This window comes from Rhinolophus sinicus, linkage group LG01 (genome assembly GCF_036562045.2).
Source record: "Rhinolophus sinicus isolate RSC01 linkage group LG01, ASM3656204v1, whole genome shotgun sequence".
NCBI lineage: Eukaryota > Metazoa > Chordata > Mammalia > Chiroptera > Rhinolophidae > Rhinolophus > Rhinolophus sinicus.
In genome coordinates, this window is record NC_133751.1 from 130,027,357 (window position 1) to 130,038,951 (window position 11,595).

Here is an 11,595-nt window from a genome sequence, read left to right on the forward strand (position 1 = left end):
TCTCCCTATTTGTGCTTATAGCAGAAGACCATTTAAGACAAAAGACTTTAGTGGTATGGTTAGATGTGGTTATTCTTGGCTATAGACAAGGGCTGTAATTTGATATAAACAAACCCTTTATTCCTAAGAAGCCTCCCATTGACCTTTGGGAGAAGTGGCAATTCTGCCATCTTACTCTACTCACATTAAGTTTTGTACATTCTGTGATTCTGGCTAAATGCAATTATTCTGGGAAACGTCTTCATTGGCATTGTCAGCTCTTTTATTTTCTGATGTGAAGACATGGAGAACAATCTGGCTAAGTTTTAAAGAATAAAAACGTTATGCTGTTTAAGTAGGGATCTTTTTTGGAGAGTCTCGCCTGTGAGGGATGTCATGCTGTGTGGGAAGTCATGAAGAAAGATTCTGAGCAATCAGGTAATAGCAGAGAATAACCAGCTTCTGGGAGCAGCAGGAAGGAGTGCAAGAGGGAGAAGAAGAGCTGGAAACAGAAGTCATTAGTTTTAATTGTGCTGAGGACCAGCCTAGAGTGCAGTTATAGGCTGAGAGTCTTATTAGAGGATTCAGAGAAGAAGGGATATGGATGCAAGCCGAGAAGGATAGCTGTATCAGGGCCAACATCATGTACAGTCTGCATAGAATCCTGACTCAGAATAACCTCATGCTGGGAGGGGCTCCATGCTCAGAAGGTCTCCATACTTGGATTAATGCTCTTCTCACCATCTTGAAATTATTAATACTTTTTGTAAACAAGGGAAGGACCCCAATTTTTCTTGTTGCACTGGACACTGCTAATAATATAGTCTTGGGTGTAATATGTATAGCATCCGCTCTGTTCTGTGGAAATGAATGAGACTGTTGCTTAGCACAGTGGCCACCAGAGCCACAGTCACCCCCAACACCCACTCAAACATCAATAGGTGCAAAGATTAAATGCTGTCTCCAAGACCTGGAACATCTCCTGCCAAGATGGTATGTGTGATAATTTAACCCATAATTTTTCATCAGAAAAATGAGATGGCAAATTGCCAAGATTCTAGCTTTACTTCATGTTAAGGTGCCAAAGAAAACAAGCGAAGCTTTAATCCTTGTTGTAAAAACATGGGGCTGAATTTCTGCTTCTCTTCTTCAAGCAGAAAATACAACCTTCTTTTGGGATCTGGCCAAATGCATTGCTTTTCACAACTAAAGTGCAATGTCTCAAGCTTCCACTCTTCCTACGCCCTTTTCTCAGAGAGGTGAACACATGCCCTTTGTCATCTCTTGGTTGCACTGGGTTATGGGGACACTGGTCTCCCTGGATGACTCCTAGCTGCCTTGGTTGCTTGGGCAGAGCTGTGCCCATAGTGCAGAGTTTATAATATATTCCTCACCACTCTGTAGCACGTCAAGTTTCCAAAACGTTTTCATGCTATCTAATAAATACTTCTTGAATTGAATTGGAACATGTTCGTAAACATTTTAGTTTGAACTTTCAAGAGAAACTCATCTAAGTTCTGCTCAAATTACAGCCAAGGTCTATAAAGCAGCAAAATTTTCAGACTCCAGAATTATTTATGACTTGCTATCAACCTATGAAATAGTGTTTTGATGATTTAAAGCCCATCTGTCTCCGACACCTCAGGGCCTTTGAACTTTTAACAAATGCCTGGAGTTTCTGTTCGATGACTTCATACTTCAGTATTAAAAGGCCACTTTTTAGCTTAGGACCAATTGAGAGGGAGACACTCCAATTCCCATTGGGTTAAGTACCCCAACGTCTTCATTTGGATTTTTTTTTTTTCCTGTTAATGTGCTTAGAAAAAAATGACCTCTTTCCATTTGCCAAAGTGATGTCTTCTTGGAGGCTGCTTGATTAGACGATATTCAAGGTAAGATGAGAAAGGCTGCACTCATTCTTTAAAGAGCATGGATGACATTTGTCATTATAGAAATTTGGAAATAAAAGTCAGAAAAAGAAAATGATTTACTAATAGTTCAATCATCTAGTTATCTAAACATTATTAATCTTTTAGTGGCTTTATTTTTAGTCTTTTTCCCCCCAGGCATAGCTTTTCATTTGTATTGCATACTTGTAATTATACTTTCTCTATATGATTTGTATCCTGTTTCTTCACGTGTCATTGAAGCAGTAAAATTTCCATATTAAATATTATTTGTAAATATATACTTTACATGATTACATAAAATCCAAGGTTATCATCCATATTTCTATTGTTAGGTATTTAAGTTATTCCAAAATGTTGCCATTATAAATAATTATGTAATAATATACTTTTTTGTAAAGATTTTTGTTCTCCACACATGTCAAGTAATTAGTTAAGGATAGAATTTCCAAATTGGAAGTTATTGTGACAAGGAATATTGATAGGTTAATGATTTTCTTTATATTCATTATTACATTGTTGTATTGCTGATATTATATTCTTAATGATAAAACAGGAAAATATAGCCTTCATATCACACTTTCAATTTTGAATATGCTTTTTAATTTTTACTAATTTGGTAGATGAAAAATCAATAAGCAAACAAACTAACAAAAATTCCACCAAAAATTGGATCATTTTAAATTTGTAGTAAATACAACAGCATTACATAACTCAGTTCTTTGGTTTTAAAAACTTACATCTACCACTCAGTGGTCCCTTGTAACTTTTAGATGGGTACAAAGTAAATTTTTTCTTGCTGCTTTCAGAAAAATCTCCCAGCACGTGGTAGTTGTAGTAACTTGTCTACAAAATGGCTGCCATCAATTCCTTCCATTTCTGTATGTGCTTATCATTCTCCCATCAAGGGGTGGAAGCTCTTCCTCAATCACCTTAAATATGGCTGGCCTGTGACTGCTTTGACAAATATAATATAGCAGAAGTGATGCCACACCAGTTCCAGGCCTAGCCTCTAGGAGAAGTGGCAGCTCTGTCTGGCTCTCTTGGAACACATGCTCTGGTGGAAACCAGCTGACATGTACAAAGTCTTAGTACCTTGACTACCCTGCCATACTGTGGAGAAGCCCATAGCTGATAAGGAAGAGAGGCTTCACTGAGAGAGAGATGCCAAGTGGATGCCAGCTCTTCCAGACCAGGCATTAGATCTAGGAGTGAAGAGGCTTCAAGTTAATCCAGCCATCTGAATGTCCCTGGATGACATATGCCAAGTGACAATCATTCTATAACTATGAGGGATAACAATAAAATTATTGTCATTTTAAGCCCCTAGATTTTTGGTACTGTTGGTTTTGCATTCATAGCTAAGCAGAAAAAAATCAAGGCAAACTACTAAAGTGTTTAAGTGTCTTCACTCTTAGAAATTTCTTGTAGTGTCTCTTTTTGTTCTGGAATTTGACCGTGATAAATACCCATTGCTCCTCTTTCAACCCATCAAACTTGCACTTTGATTGGAACAGAAGGTTTATAAGCTGACTGACATATTTTAAAAGGGATCAAAAGCTTTAAAAAAGGGCTTAGTTCTAATGACATGATGCCAGGCATATGCTAGTGGAGGAGTGGGTGATAGGATTGGGGGTTCAGTAAAGCTCACTCTTTTAAAGAAATGCTCTACTCCCATTCCATGTGATTTTAGTGGAACTGTCAATTTTAGTAGACCACTGGCATGGGCATATATCTGTGTAACTATAAGTGGTCGATCACTGAAACTTGTCTCCCAGGAAAGAGTGATTGGTCCACGTGGTAGGCGTATCACTTGTGCATATCAATCAGAGTTCTTTCCATGAACACAGGAAGAGAAAAAACACTTTTTCTCTATTAAAGTTTCTAAATTAAGCTCAGGAAAGCCTGAATTATCTGACTGCTATCTTACCGCATGAAAGAAGCATGTGAGTTTTAGGAAAGAAAATAACAAACACTTAGTATTGGCACAGACAGAAATAGCATAGGAATCATAGTAATAAAATTTGTATACCTGTATCCAGTCATACCTATAGGTATTGCCTTTTGACTTCCAAACTTCATAAGTTACTACATTATTTCCCCCCTTTAAGTAATTTTCAGTAGTTTGTATCATTTTCAACAAATAAATTTTAATGCTTATATATTGATGTATCAAATTACATCAAATGGACTCACATTTTAAAAAAATTGATAAAACACACATTGTAGATGGTTTTCCTCACTACTCTAATTATAGATATCAACATTAATGAGATAAGTGTTGTAAAGCCAATTTTCTGCTATTACTACTGCAATTACACACATTTTTGTCTGTCACCTAGGCAAATAGAATAAAAAAGTGAGCAAACTTGTATTATAGGAATAAACTTGCATCTGCTTTAATTTAGAAAAAGAAATCATTCACAAATTAATGTATTTTAACAAATTCTCTAGGACACAAAGATTAATTATTCTTTCCACACCAGTGGGTTGTGACCCTGAGGCTGAGATACTCTGCCCATGTTGGAAGGCAGCCCAAGGGCTGGGACAGCAGTAATCTCTGTCCTGGAGTCAGGGCAGGCAAGTGTCTGGGAATTTTCCAATTTCAAATTGATGTGGCCTTGATCTAATGTTGTAGGGACAAGCTGTTTTAACGCTGGTAATTTAATCTAGTTTGCCTTTAGAAGCTCTCTATTCTTGTGTTTGTGTGTGTGTGTGTGTGCGTGTGTGTTTAACTGAATTTTTAAACTTAGTTTTAATTTTTATCCAACTTATACATGTATATGGTTCATTCTATGGTACATTTTTTAATGCATTATTTTTTAAAAAATTATTAAGTTTGTTGGGGTGACATTGGTTAGTAAAATTATATAGGTTTCAAGTGTACATTTCTACAATACATGATCTATATATTGCATTGTGTGTTCACCACCCAGAGTCAGTTCTCCTTCCATAACCATATGTTTGATCCCATTTACCCTCATCTACCATCCCTCTTCCCCCTTACTCTCTGGTAACCACTAAACTATTGTCTGTGTCTATGAGTTTTTGTTTCTTTGTTTGTTTGTCTTGTTCCTTTGTTGCTTTCAGTTTTATATCCCACATATCAGTGACATCATATGGTTCTTGACTTTTTCTGTCTGACTTATTTTGCTTAGCATGATAATCTAAAGATCTATCCATGTTGTCACAAATGGCAGTATTTCATCGTTTCTTATGGCCAAATAGTATTCCATTGTGTATATATACCGCATCTTTTTTTATCCAATCATCTGTCAAAGGACACTGATTGTTTTCATGTCTTGGCCACTGTGAATAATGCTGAATGTCACCTATAACTAAATGTATATGTATATATAGTCACGGGATGTGGAGTACAACAGAGGGATGATAGTCAATGGTATTGTAATAGCTATATTGGATGTCAGAGGGCTAGTAACTTGGGGAATAGTTATCACTTTATGAGGGGTTTAAATGTCTATCGTGTTGCTTTGTACACCTGAAACTAACAAAAAAAAATCTTATGCCTTTTTATCCATAAAAAAAAAAAAAAAAATGCTTCAATGAACATAGCGATACATATATCTTTATGGATAAATGTTTTCAGAGTTTTTTGGGAGATACCCAAAAAAAGGATTGTTGGGTTACATGGTATTAATATTCTTAAATTTTGAGGAACCTCCATACTGTTTTCCATAGTGGCTATACCAATTTGCACTCCCAACAGCAGTATATTAGAGTCTCGTTTTCTCCACAATCTTTCCAACACTTTTTATTACTTGTCTTGTCCAGTTAGCTGTTCTAACTGGTGTGAGGTGATATCTCATTGTGGTTTTGATTTGCATTTCCCTAATAGCTAGTGAAGTTGAGCATTTTTTAAATATATATTTTACAGAACATTTTTGAAGGCAATCTCCAAAAACATCTTCCATACTCCTATTCTTTTAAAACTTTTTATCTGTATCTCTAAGTGATATCTATGCCTCTAAATAATCAACTTCTTAATTTTTCTCTTTCAGGCATTACCTATTGACTTCTCACTACTAAAGAAGATTTAGCACATTTTCTCACACTTCTGATATAATCACACACATTCACAGGCACACACACAGCTGTCTACCATTACTTTCAATAAGTTCCCATTGCAATTACAGTTACACTAATATGTAGGATTTACATAATGGCTGGTAATTTACATATGACAGTGTAAATAAATTACTAGTTGAGCTAGTTGAGCTCTGTAGTTGATGTGAGGGCTTTTCCTGTCTCAATGATCAACTTTTATTTCTCTAGAGTTATAGTTTTTTTATGTTACTTTTAGTTTAGTTTGTTTTTTTTTTTTTGTGTTTTTTTTTTAATGTAGACTAATTTACTCCCAAGTTCTAACCCCAGATGTGTAAGAGCAACTCAGGACAGTCAATCACAATAAATATTCTGTAATTATCATTTTCTAAAAGTTTGTTTCCTGAGCCTTCTTACCTGCTCTAATATGGTCTGTTTCCTCTCCTACCTTTTATTGTACTGAGTTCTGGGATTTCCCTTCACCCTCTTCCTGGAGCTGTCCTCTCTCCTTATTGGGTTCCCTATTCCTTGAGACCCAACTCTTTCTGTTTCTTGGATTTCTTGCAGTGGGGTCTTGAAAAAGAATGCCTGGCTGATAAATTTTGAGACTTTGCACATCCCAAAACATCCTTTTTAATCACCCTCACATTTAATTGTTTTGCTAAATGTAGGATTCTAAGTTAGAAATTATTTTTTCTCAGAATTTTGAGACATTACCCCTCCATTGTATTCTAGTACCTAATGTTGCTCAATTCTTTGTATAAAACATGTATGTTTCTCTCTGGAAGGTTTGAGGTCTCTAGGTTCTGAAATTTTATAATGATTTGTCATTGTGTGTCTCTGTTTTCATTTCTAGTGCAGCAAGCATCATGTACATGCATCTTATATTGAGCTCATCCTGTCTATAAGCACAAATGCTTCAGTTCCTGGAGATTGACTTATTATTATTATTATTATTATTATTATTATTACTATTGTTGTTGTTGATAAAACTTATTCATTCTATGTTCATTCTTTGCTCTTTCTGAAATTCTTATAATTCTGACATTAGGTCTTGTGGGCTGATAATCTGTTTTTCTCTCTCTCTCTCTCTCTCTCTCTCTCTCTCTCTCCTTCCTTCCTTCCTTCCTTCCTTCCTTCCTTCCTTCCTTCCTTCCTTCCTTCTTTGCTTTCTGGGATAACTCCTCAAATTTATCTCTCAAGTTTCTCATGAGTTTTTAATTTCTTCATCTTATCTTTTAATTGTTAAAAAATTTATTCTATTCCCTGAATATTTGTTTTTTTATGGTATCCTCTTATAATTGCAATATCCTCTTATCTCTGAAGACAATAATAAGAATCGTTTGTCTGTGAATCTCTCTTTCATTTTTCATACTTTCCATTTTCTCTAAGTTTTCCCCCTGTCTTTGGTTTAGACTCTGTCTTCAGTATTTGAGTTCTCCTGAAATTCTAGACCACTGTCTGAGCATACTTGTAAGAGATTTCATACTTCCCTTGCCTTTGGGCTCAAGTTCACAAAAATCTCTCTGAGGCAAGGTCCATAAGTTTAGTGTCTATATTTTCTTCTGTGTGTTTTATTGTTTCAGGTATTATAGTCAAATCTTTAATCCGCTTTGAATTAGTTTTTGTGTATGGTGTCAGCAGTTTAGTTTCATTCTTTTGCATGTGGCTTTCCAGTTTTACCAATACCATTTATCGAAGAGGCTTTCCTTTCTCCATTGTAGGTTTTTGACTCCTTTGTCAATAATTAGTTGCCCTTAAACTATATGTGGATTTATTTCTGGGCTCTCAATTTTGTTCCATTGGTCGGTGTGTCTGTTTTTTGACAATATCATCCTGTTTTGATTATTGTAACTTTGGAGTAAAAAAGTGGGGTAGGGGCCAAGGGAAGTAAAGCAACAATAAATGAATGGGTCTACATCAAACTAAAAAGCCTCTGCACAGCATAATAAATCATCAACAAAACAAAAAGGCAACAAGCCAAATGGTAAAATATATTTTCAAATTAAACTTTGATAAGGAGCTAATATTCAAAATATATAAAGAACTCATACAACTCAATAATAAATCAGTTCAATTAAACAATGAGCAGAGAACTTTAATAGACACTTTTATAAGAAAGACATACAGAGAGCCAACAGATATATGAAAATATGCTTAACATCACTAGTTATAAGGGAAGTGCTATTCAAAACCACAATGAGATACCACCTCTCACATGTTAGAATGGCTATATTCAATAAAACAAGAAATAGCAAGTGTTGGAGAGGATGTAGAGAAAAGGGAACCCTGCACACCGCTGGTGGGAATGTAAATTGGTGTAGTCACTAAGGAAAATAGTATGGAGGTTCTCAAAAAATTAAGAAGAGAACAACCATATGAATCAGCAATCCCTCTTCTGGGTATCTACCCCCAAAATTTGGAATCACTATTTGTGAAAATATATGTATTCCTATGTCCATTGCAGCATTATACACAATAGCTAAGACATGGAAACAACATAAGTGCCCTTTGACAGATGATTGAATAAAGAAGATGCTGTACATATATACAATGGAACATTACTTAGCCATAAAAATATGAAATATTGCCATTTGCAACAATATGGTTGGATCTTGAGGTATCATGCTAAGTAAAATAAGTCAGGTGGAAAAGAACAAGAACCATATGATTTCACTCATGTGGGACATAAAACAAAAAGGAACAAACAAAACAAACAATCACATAGATACCAACAACAGAATGATTATCAGAAGGGAAGGAAAGTGGAGGAGGATGAAGGCAAAGAGGTCAAATATATTGTAACAGGAGACTAGACTTGGGACGGTGAGCACACAAGGAATATACAGATGTTGTTTTATAAAGTTGTACACCTGAAATTTATATAATATTGTTAACCAAGGTTACCACAATAAATTTAATAGAAAATATTTTAAATTGTAAAAAAAAAGAAAAAGAAAAAAAGAAAACCTAACCAGGGACGGTCATAAAAAACTCACAGTTTTGTATCCATATTTTGACTGTAGTCTTTCCCATAAATTGATTTAACCAGCATCTCTCACTGAAGAATTTTCAAATCAGAATCCTTAAGTTTTTTTCTTGTGGGCTGATTATATTTCTCGAAGACAATTCTTCAATTGTCTATGTGAAAGGCAAAAGCTGGTCCCTGGTGTTTCCCACCAGAGTGTTTCAAATTGTATTTAAATAACATTATCTAAATCTCTGGCTGCAATACAGCATCCTTGATTTTTATCATCTATTTCACCCACCCCAGACCACAAATATCTGATATTCTGCTAGGGTTACAAAGATAAATCTCTTAATATATACTTGTTTTTTGAAGTTGAAGACAGTAGAAGAAATGTCTCATGGTGGTCTCAATATTTACAAAATGGATTTCCACCATCAGGGCCAGGACAAATTGACTTTTGGCCAAGGCTGGGATTAGAAAAGTTTTAAGGCACAATTAAAACTGTCCTGAAGGATGGGTAGGAAGAAAGACAAGAAAAGGACATTGAAAGTAAGTATGAGTGAGACTTGGAGAAAGACCATAGAAGAAGTTAAACCCTTGTGCTTTGTGTAGACTGTGAGGAGGACACTTAGGATACAGTAGAAGAGTTAAAAATATGATTCTTTGAGACTAAGTCTAGAGAGGTAGTTGTTTTCCAGTGCCTGATTAAAGATGCCACTGAATAATTTTCAGTAGGAAATTGTCTGATAAAATAAAAGCTGTGTGGCTGGAACCGTGGAGAGAGGTAGGTAAACCAATTTGTAGGCTACTTCCTCGTCCAAAATTAAAGTGATAAAGGTCTCAAGTAAGGTGATGGCAGTGGGAAAGGAAAGTTGTGAATGGGAGAGTTAAAGGAAAGGAAGAATTGACAGGACTTGGTGAGTGATTTCTTACGGGGAGACATAACCTTTCCTGCCTCTTTGCCAGGGAGGCATCATTCTAGAGAGATGCCACCCTTGAATTATTGTACGCTGGAAGCTGGGTAAATTTCAGCTAGAGGTGAGTGTGTCCTCTATGGGTCAGAGGCAGATTACCGCAAATTAAATTTCATGCTAACCTGCTCTAAGCCAGGGATGCGTCATTATGCTTCAGGGTTATCTAGTTGATCACACTAAAATATCTATTTTCACCATTCCCTTGACAACAGTTGTGAAAATATTTTAATTGCAGTATAGAATCACTTTGCAATATTTCACCAAAGCAATTATTCACCCTCTGAAATGCAATACCTCAAAGAGGCACATGGGATGAAGCCATTACTTCGTGGTTAGCAAATGATACAGTTTTTAGGAATGGCCTCGACAGGGCTTCTAAAAACCAGATCCATTCTAGAATGATTTCGGTAGAATATTAATACTGTCTTCCCTCTCCTCTCGCCTATGTCTATCTTGATCATTCAATTTCTGATAAATTTACACTACTCTGCAAGACCAATAATATTGGAGCCAATGCAAGTTCGAATTGTGGGATGAGGGAGACAGAGTAGAATGGAAGTGCACGTGTGTATTTATGTGTGTGTTTACGAAAGGTAAACTCTCTTGCCTATTGAAGAGTGCTGTAGGCAAGCAATAGCATTGACATTTAACCAGGGATTTAAAAGTTTGCCAAGTGTTTATACTGATGCCCAGAATTTGGTGTTGAGACTTCATCTGAAATCTATCTGAAAGAATGTAATGGAAAAATGTATGGTGCTCTTTTAAAACTTGAGGATCAAAAAATCAAAGCTAGCTAATTTAGAAGGAAAAGAGAAAATATGAGTTATCTGATGAGGAAGACACCTTGACAAGTGAAGCTTTTGTATCTGTGTGCCCTCTCCCAGTATGTCATAGGTGGGGGGTGGCCCTCCCAGGCAGTTAGGCAAGCACATGTGAACAAGTATTGAAAGGTGAACAAATATGGAAATATCAGAATTCAGTTAGCCACTAAATGACTGTAAATAGTTATTAGAGTCAATATAACCGGGTGCATTAGCTTTCTAGGAATGCCAAAACAAAATTCCATGGACTGGGTCGCTTACGCAGTAGAAATTTATTTTCTCACAGTTCTGAAAGCTGGAAGTTCAAGATCAAGGTGTTGGCAGGTTTTGTTTTCCCTCAGGCCTCTCTTTTTGGCTTGTAGATGGCCACCTTATTGCTGTGCCTTCACATGGCCTTTACTCTGTGTGTGTCCATTTCTGGTTTCTCTTCCTCTTATAAAGACACCAGTCAGATTGAATTAGGGCCTCCTCCTTATGGTTCCTTTAAACTTTAACTGCCCCTTAAAAGTCCCTATCTCCAAACACCATTACATTCTAAGGTATGGAGTGTTAGGGTTTTAACATATGAATTTTGGGGAACACAATTCAGTCTGTAGCACCAGAATTTTTACTTTTTTATTCCTCATGCTAGCTCCTTTCCTAAGCTTCACCATCTTAGTAAGTGGAATTCCATCATTTCAGTTGCTCAGGCCAAAATTCCTAAGATCAGAGTTTCAGTTTAGGAAGATGAAAAAGTTCTGGAGATGGAAGGGGGTGACAGTGGCACAACAATGTAAATGTACTTAATGTCACTGACCTATGGTCATAAAAATTGTTAAAGTGGTAAATTTTACACTATGTGTATTTTACCACAATGAAAAATATGAGGTAGGACAATTAAG